At 43.1% G+C, this 9,688-nt stretch overlaps 1 long non-coding RNA gene across 1 annotated transcript; it reads right to left on the minus strand.

The window, feature by feature from the left end:
- Window positions 1-407: 407 nt before the first annotated feature.
- Window positions 408-8,643, minus strand: LOC119348811. The gene is made up of 2 exons (XR_005169124.1): window positions 7,932-8,643; window positions 408-7,847 (listed from the first exon to the last, which is right to left on the minus strand). It is a non-coding gene; the product is annotated as an uncharacterized LOC119348811 (long non-coding RNA).
- Window positions 8,644-9,688: the final 1,045 nt, after the last annotated feature.

Genomic DNA, 9,688 nt, shown 5'->3' on the forward strand with positions numbered 1-9,688 from the left:
CCACCAGCCCCTCCTTTTTTTCATTTTATTTGAGGGACTCTGTGTGCGTCAATGAAAAAAATGCAAGGCAATTTCTGTAGAAAAAAAATCCAGTGCAGCCGCTACCAGCCACTGACAGTGGCCGCCTGTACGCTGGCACGCCAGGTAAGCGCAAAATACGGCTGGATATGGGAGGAAGCACCGTATTTGAACTATCGGACAAGTTCGCTGACCAGAAATATATATTTTATAAGTTTATACACTAAACTGACCGTTAACGTGCAAGTTTTATGACCCATGATGTATTTAGGTCTTGAATAAAGCCCTATGCTTCATTAGAAAGGAAAAACATGTCACTGTCGAATTCAAAAGGAAAAACAGGTCACCGTCGAATAACCCAAAGTTCCAGGACATCAGCACCCACTGGACAAACAAATGTGGACGTTCTACTCGCCAATGATTCAACAACATACTAACAGAAAAGACACATCTGTGCTTACAAGATTTAAGATTCCAGCGCGATAAAATTACAACAAGACGAGACAGACTCTGTGGTCGGAAATTTGTATACAGCTGAAAGCCTGAAACTGCAGCAACATCTAGGGCGCAAAGCTTGACTGTTGGTGTGTCTAACTAAAATGAACAAGGGCATGAACCACTACACACGAGGTGATGAAGGGGGCAGCTTTGTCTCTAGAGGTCTTTCACCTGACCGTAGGATAGCCGTCGCCCGTTGAGGATTGCAGTGGTTGAAGCTTCAGTTTCGTCGGACTTGAATTTCCACTCTGAAAATGAACCACCATACCTGCATCTCTGCTCAAGGACAACCAGTACTGTAGTTCCAATTCCCAACACACCCTGAACTTACTTCTACAGATTATCACAATTCCTCTACTAACCTTAGTACACATCATTAACTCAACTAGTAATAATGTACGTATTTCCCAGCTCCTGAATCACTGCTATGATAACCACGCCCATCCAAGTGCAGTATAAGGATCAGTCATGCAAACCATACCTGCCAGTTTACTGAAACTGAAATTATCAGGGAACTCGTGAACCATCCCCATTTGCTTGCATACTGCAGGTCCGGCTTCAATATCACAGCATTTTCTAAGGAAGCAGTTACCCACAACAATTGAACTAGTACATCTGTTCTAGAGAATTGTGGTACATGAGGCCGCCTTTCATTCAAAGCTTCCTATACACTCACTTCCCTCTGGGAACGTAAGTAAAGCACTGACCTTGTACAGCTAGGAATCAGCAAGTTCCTGGAGGAGTCTGACTGACTACAAAATTACACTTGCCCAGATTCTTCATAGCAAAGGATGCATTCCAAAGCTTGCCACCACATTGTGTGACGATTCGGTATTCGACTGGACAATCTGTGCAACTTCTACTCGCTTCATTCACTGCTACTCAATGTAAAATATTAAGAGACCATGACAGTTCTAATGCAAAGGATACAGAGGAGCTAACTGCAGTCCCCTCCACATTTTCTCATCCGGGCTTGGGACCGGCAAAGGCAGTGTTAAACTACTCCTACTTAAACACAAAAAACAGCAAACACTACAAACAATTATATTGAGCTAAGCATACAAGCCACGCAACCAACCAAAGGCGGCATTGGCATGACACACGATTGGCAATAAATATTCATGCCGTGCGGAACAAACAAAGAATGCCATAAATTCCAGAACCTGAATGGGAGTAACTAATTTATCTAGTGGGATGAGCGTGATTCCAATCTTTGCACAGAGAAAGCTTTAGTAGTTCTATGCCATTATAGGGTCAGAGGACCGTAAGGTGTGTTAACAGACTTCCGTGTCTTCAAAATCTAGGATTTATTATGTAGTATGACTGTATGAAACAGAATGGGTTTATCTAATTTCCAAGTTAAGAATATGCAATCGGCAGGAATCATCAAATTAGTAGTTTTGCTAGTTGCCAACTATTTTAAAACTAGGAAGTTGCCCGAAAACTAAGAATATATGTAATTAAAGAGAACATGCGATTCAAGATTCAGAATCCAGATCAAATTAGCAAATTGCTGGAAAAGAAGCTCAATTAGCCATTAGAGGACCTAAGATGTGTGAACGCTGTGAAATTATATATTTATAAGAATATGTAACTGAAGATTCCATAATCCATATCAAATTAGCAGTTCGGTGAAAAGAAGTTCAAATTAGCAGTTCGGTGAAAAGAAGTTCAAATTAGCAACTACAGGACCATAAGATGTGTGAACACCATGAAATTTTAGATTTAATAAGAATATGTAATGGAAGATTCCATAATCCAGATCAAATTAGCAGTTCGCCATAAGAGATAAAATTAGCCATCGGAGGACCATAGAGATGTGTGAGCGCTTTGTGTCTTCAAATCCAGGATGAATGAAATACGAAACAAACTGCCATATGTTGAAAGTAATCAGCAGGATTCATCATCAAATTAGCCAAAGTGTTTAAGAATCATCAAATTAGCCACTGTTTTGCTAGTTGTCACTTTAAAGTAGGAAGTTCCCCAGCAAACCGAGAATCCAGATCTCACTGGAGAAGCACCAATGAGAAGAACATCACTTCTGAAAATCAACTCCGTACCAACAAACCAGAATCATATTCAGTGGACATGAGCGGAGTGTTCAGGGCAAAAATTTTGTTCAAGCTTCCAGTTCAGAACCTTCCAACTCCCCATTGTTTATAGTATATATAGCAATAACTCCTAACCTCTTTCTGCATATCAAGTCATCAGTATTACCCTACTACACAGGAGGCCACTACTGTTAAACCAACACAAGTGCGAGGGTGGGATCTTTCTTTATCACCAAAGTTAAAAATATGTGCACACCAAAAGTTGATTTTGTGTCATAAGATGAACCCAAAGAATGTATATACATAATATACATAAACCAAGTGCAATCATGTATATATGTAGAATAGTAGACCAACAAATCCAAGTGTAACCAATTCATGTGTATATATATAATATGCATTAACATTTTAACTGCATTCAGAGCTCATGTACATGCGATCTTTTACTTCCTACTACGTGATATATTTGCAAATTGAAAGATACAAGCAGCCAAATATCAAAACAAAACTTCCTGAAACAGTATGGTAACCAGGTAATTAATAGCCAAACCAAACTTTGATAATCTGCTATACAGACTGAGTACGAACTGATATTTCCATTTTGCAAGACTTCTAGCATTTTCTTGATTCGAGCAAAAGATGAGATCATATTCCATCCAAGTTGGAAGAGGATACCGTAACCAGTAATATTTTTTTTATCATATACCGTAACCAGTAAGATGGCACAACAGAAACCTAGTAAGATGCTTCAGGACAGTTGAAAGAATCAGATGCACACACTACCAACTCCAAGCTGCACCAAAGATATGAGGCCACTGAATGCAAGTTCAAACTGAAAACTACCACAAAGACCAAATCATTATGCTTCAGGATCAGTAATCAGAGGTCAAAACCATCAGGGAAGTCCATTTGCTTCACCAAGTCCCCGCGCTAACTGACTATCCAACTCTACAATCTTGCAATAAAACCTCCAACAATGCAAATCAATTAACGGCCCAAATATAATCAGCATACTTCAAGTTTCTTCAAGGAAAGTCAGACCATAGTGAAATCTGGTAAATCAGTTGAAACAAGCATGGAGTCCAGGTGTAAGTTTTTGTGGTTGAAGGAAGATTCCAAACGAAGATCCCAAACAGCCATTAGACAAACATAAATCGAAGAACTTAATGTATAGCCACTCAAATCTGACGTCACCAAGCACAGTTGAGGAATCCAGTAAACCAGTGTGACCAAGCATGGGAAACTGACCTGCCTCGAGTCCCCTTCACCATACGTTCACACACCACATGGAGCTTCACTCCCAAACCAGATCAAGATCCAGTACTGCGATAACAAATGAAACAAACAGACTGTCTACGAGACACTGACCTCCATGTACAGAGCAAAGGTTTGGGCCCAAACTCCTAATAACAATTACTTGGCCAACCCACACACAAGACCAAGAGAACACAGGGATCAAGAGTACAGATAACAAGCATGGAGAGCTAGTCATTGCCCACATGGCCTGGGCTAAAGAAAAATCTGCAACCATAGGAAGGGCAGGGGCAAAAACCTATATCAGAGAGATGGCCAAGTAACTAGATGAAAAATAAAATAGGAAGGTAAGAATCTTTTTCGGTTGTAGGATGTGTCATTAGTTGAAAGCTCTGGATTATCCTTATATTCGTGCTGCATATGAATCTGTATTTAAAATATTGTCTAGTAAGATAAGTTATAGGTTATGTATAAGTTACAATGAATTGAAACGACACTAGTAGATTTAGAAGATCAGTAGACGGATTCATCGTCAGGCTGGACAGGAGTTCGTCAACTACATCCTGCAGCGAGCAAGAGACCGTTTCTATAAAAAAATTGTTAGGGGAAATGCTGCTTATAAATAGCAAAAGCATGAATGATGAGTGGGAACAAGTAAAGCCTGTCTAGGGTCAGGTATGGATGATGGAGGACAACAACGCCAGTTCCAAACTGAAGTTATATCCTTTCCAAGTCAGTATCTGCAAGAGCTGATAATTACCAAGGCAAAGAGAACCTAATGTCTAGAGTTCAATTAGAGTAAAAAAGGTTGAAAAAGTTTTAGCCACAGAAGGAACCACCATGCCGAGGAAAAATAGGACCGCCTACTAAGCCATATCATTCCAATTTCTGGAGAGCCACCAAGATATAGTTTAAATCAGAATTGTGGAGAACCAAAACAGAACAGTGGAGACGAAAGAGTAAAACAGAGGGAGTGATAATTATCCAAATGCAGAGCAGCAAGATGCGTCGCTCCCGCTAAGCCATATAATTCCAATTTCTGGAGAACCACGAACATATCCAAATATCCTGCACATAGGCTCAGACTTCCTAAATATATCCTGCAACTGATACACGCAGAAGACCAGCACAGGAATCAAGAGTACAAACCAAACGATTTTAACAGATTCCGACTCACTACCAGCATGGTTTGGGATTAATCTGCAACCAAATGGAGGGTAGAAGGAAAAACCTAAATCAAAGACATGAACAAGTAGCTACGTGAAACAAAAATAAGAGGTGAGTTAAAACTGGAGCAGCCTTTTTCACTGTAAGATGTTCCATTAGTTTGAATCTCCATTGTTGAACCTTGGCAGATAAATCTGAATTCAAAATATTGTCTGGTAAGATAATTTTAAAGGTTGACTAAGTTCTGATGAATTGAGAAAATAGTTGATTTAGAAGAACTGCAAACAGATTCAAGTCGGCATCAGGTTGGACGAGTTCATCAAGTACGATCTGCAACGAGGAAGATACCTTTCTATAAGTTACAAGAGGAAAACTAGGCTCAGCTAAAGCATGCATCAAATGTTGAGGTAAAGGGTAAGTAAGCCTGTCTTGGCCGGAAAGTCAGGTAGACAACACTGGTTCCAATTATTTCGCCCCCAAGTCAGCATCTGCACGAGCTGAGAATTACCAACCAAGGCAAAGAAAATAACATTTTGAAAGTTCAATTATCAAGGGAGGATAAAAGGTTGGATATGTTGGACCACAGAAAGAACCACCATGCCGAGGAAAAATAGGGTCACCCGCTAAGCCATATAATTCCAATTTCTGGAGAACCAGCAGAAATTCTAAATCAGAATTGTCGGGCAACTAATTGAGCTATGGAGAAGAAATTAAACAGAGAGAGTAATGATCATCCAAGCGCAGGTCAGCAAGAAGATAGGTCACTCCGGCTCAATACTGCTCCCACTAAGCCATGTAATCCTAATTTCTGGACAACCAGCAACAGATCCAAATCAGAATTGTCGGAGAATAAAATTGAATTGAGGAGAAGGAATTAAATAGAGGGGTTCGTGATCATCCAAATGCAGATCAGCAAGATAGGTTGCTCCTGCTAAACCTTACTAAGCCAAATTTCTGAAAAACCACAAACGAATACAGATCAGAGCTGCCAGGACTAAATTGTACTATGCAAACCAAATAAACTAATCGGGACGGAATTCATTATCCAAATGCTGATCGCAAGTTCCAGGTTCCAAAGCTTCATTATCGAATCAATCAAAATGATGAACAGAACCCAATTAACCCTAATTTCTGGAAAACCACAACGAATACAGATCAGAACTACCAAGGGCTAAATTGTATTGTGCAAACCAAATAAACTGAATTGGGACCGAATATATATTATCCAAACGCAGATCATAAGTTCCAGGTTAGTAAGAGATCAAAGCTTCATTATCCAATCAATCAAAATGACGAACAGAAACCAAATCTCCACCCTATTCATCTGTGCAGAACTACTACACTCCTGCATCTGCTGCAAGCAAAGGAGCACAAACACAGACCAAAAGTGCGATCAGCTGCTACAATAAGAATCCACCAGGACCTCTCTAATCCACCTCATATTAGCTGATAATGAAGAAACATGTGATGAGAACCAGAAGACCACACAGGCGATAGCCATTCAAACCTGACCTGCTCAAATCCCCTTCAACATATAACACCACGTTCCATATCCAATCCTGCAACCAATGTGTGGAGGAACAACTAAACCAAACAGACCGTTGAGAGAACACTGACCTGACTCACTGTACAGAGATTTGCCCATAAGCCCAAACTTCCTAAATATGTCCTGCAGTCGACAGGATAAGAGTACAGATAACGAATTGAACCGCATAGAGATAGATTGCAAACCAACCAATTTTAACAGATTTCGACTCACTACCAAGTACCAACACGCGCTGGGCTAAAATAAATCTGCAATCACAGGGGTGCAGAAGCAAAAAAGCCTAAATCAAATGCATGAACAAGTAGCTATGTGAATAAAAATTAAGAGGCAGGAGTTAAAAATGGAGCAGAGTCTTCTTCTGTTGTAGGATGTGCCATTAGTTTGAAGCTCCACTCTTGCACCTTTGCAGATGAATCTGAATTCAAAATATTGCCTGATGAGAGATCTTAAAGGTCATCCAATTAATAATGAATTGATTAGATTTAGAAAAACTGCAAACAGATTCAACTCAACATCAGGTTAGACTTTGCGTTTGTCAAAACTGCAACTCGTCAAACCGGCAACGAGCAAGATACTTCTCTGTAAATTAGGGGGAAACTAAGGCTCAGCTAAAGCATGCTTCAAATGAGGAGGTAAAAGTTATAAGAAAGTCTTGTCTGGGAAGGTCAGGTAGACAGCACCGGTTCCATTTATATCCCTTCCAAGATGATATCTGCAAGAGCTGAGAATTGACAAACTAAGGCAGAGAAAATTGTATGGTATGTTTTAATTATATTATTGAGAAAAATGTTGGGCCACAGAAAAGGAACCGCCACGCCGAGGGAAAAGAGGACCACCCGCTAAGCCATATAATTCCAATTTCTGGAGTACCAGCAACAAATCCAAATCAGAATTGTGTGGAGACTAATTGAACTGTGGAGAAAAGAAATGAACAGAGAGGGAATGATCATCCAAACACAGGTGAGGAAGAATGACAAGTTGCTCCCAGTAAGGCGTATAATCCCAATTTCTGGACAACCATCAACAAATCTAAATGAGATTTCAATCTAAATCAGAACTGACTAAGATTGAACTGTGTAGATTAAGGAATTAAATAGAGGGGGTAATTAATCATCCAAACGCAGATGTTGCTCCCGCTATGCCATGTAATCCAATTTATAATTTCTGGAGAAGCAAAGAATTCAGATCAGAATTGCCGTTGACTAGTGTGCAGACCAAGAAACTAAAATTGGGAGGGATTTATTTATATTATCCAAACGCGGATTGCAGGTTCAGGTTGGTAAGAGATCCTAAGCTTCATCACCCGAGAAGATCTGACCATATCAGGACAATAACCGCTGAACCGTAACCAATCAGAATAACCGCTGAATCAAAATAACCATGAAAAGAGATCAAACCTCCACCTCCGCAGAACTAGCGCGCCCTCTGGCTTCCTCTGCATCTAGGGTGAGAGCACAAGATACCAAAACCGAGATCAGCCTGTACAACAAGGCTCTTCTACGAGGGCCTCGAATTAATACACCTCGATGGCTCGAACTAACGGATGATAGGAAAAAAGCCACAGCGCTCGGGGAATCAGCGGATCACACGGGCCATATCCATTTGATTTGAAAGCTGGAATATATCACGGACGAACGCAGGTGACAGAACCAAGGAAGCGATCTGAGCGAGCACGGGAAACTGACCTTGCCTCGGCATCCGGCTCCACAATCAGAGCTCCAATTCCAAAAACCAGGCACGATCCTGCGACCAACACTGGCGGATGCGAATACAACGAGGATCACGGGATCCACAGTTGCAACGAACAGAAGTGTGCGCACCAAATAGATTCTGAGACAGATCGCAAACCAAATGAATGAATCCCCGATCGATCACTTCCCGGGCTCGCACGGAGGCGGAGGAGACGGGCCGGACTCGAGCACCCTGCGAGCACAGCAAGGCAACAGCAACGGCGAGTGAACGAAATCAAATCAGACGCGATTCGAAACGAATCGGGAATTGATGGACAAGGGGGAGGAGACGGTCGCGGAGACGCGAGGAGGCGGCTCGGGCGATGGAGGGCGGAGGCGCGACCGGAACGAAAGCTCCAGAGGAGAAGAGAGGAGGGCAGAGCGCGGGGTGCAGGGGGCGCACCTGGGGCGCCTTTTGTAGCCGGCGCAGAGGCGGTGCGGGAGGGGGAGCCAACCGGGTCCTTACCGGACCGGACACGGCTTCGCCTCGCTGGCGTGCCTGGCCGCGTGTTAGGCAAGGGAGTGGAGCTGGTGAGACCGGGCCTTGGTTCGGTTCGGGTGGGGCGGCTGGCAGGTCGGCAAAGCATCGGGTTGGGACGTGGATCGCACCGACGGAACGCGAAATTTCCTGCTCGGGGGCTGCGACGGGCCATGTGACGTGAGATGCCGTGTGTGGCTGCCGTTGATTGCTGACCGTGTCCGCGAGTGCGAGCCGCGACGAACGCGTGGAACAGGCGGTGCCGTGGATGAGAACGTGGTCCGCAGAATTATCTGCCGTGTTTACACAATCAACGTGCTCACTAGCTTTTTTCATTTTTTTTATTTTTAGAAAATGGTAAAGAAACAAATCATCAGATTTTTGAAGTTTGAGCCCTAACAGCAACCCAACACGCTGACCCAAATGGATGGCGCTTTTACCCGCCTTTTGTTTATTTGGGTATGACGGACACGGACATCCATGTCCACTTTTGTGTTGGGGTCAGCGCTTGCGGCCATCACTGGCCCGACCCATTTTTAAGCCGACACGAAAAGAAAAACATTCCCGCAAACATTTTAAAAATTAAAAACGTTAATTAAACATTAATGTCGGCCACAAAGGTCGGCGAGCATTAAATAAAACTACAAACTACTAGGAGGCGCGTTGCCCTAAGCGTCCTCGTCGTCATGGTTGGGGCCGGTGGGGTCGATGAGCGTCGGCGTCGGGTCAGCCCACGGGAACGTCGTCGACAAGGACATCGTCCACCGCCGGCTGGGCTGGTCCACCGCGGGCAAGACATACCTCCTCCTCCGCCTCGCGGCGCTCCTCCTTCGCGTCGCGCTCCAGCTGCTCGAGGTACTCACCCTCACGACGCTCCTCGGCTAGCCTTTGCTGCCGCCATTGCTCGAGGTACGTCTGCTCCGACGCAGGGGTCTCCCCAACCAGA

Source organism: Triticum dicoccoides, chromosome 1B (genome assembly GCF_002162155.2).
Source record: "Triticum dicoccoides isolate Atlit2015 ecotype Zavitan chromosome 1B, WEW_v2.0, whole genome shotgun sequence".
In the NCBI taxonomy this organism is placed as follows: domain Eukaryota; kingdom Viridiplantae; phylum Streptophyta; class Magnoliopsida; order Poales; family Poaceae; genus Triticum; species Triticum dicoccoides.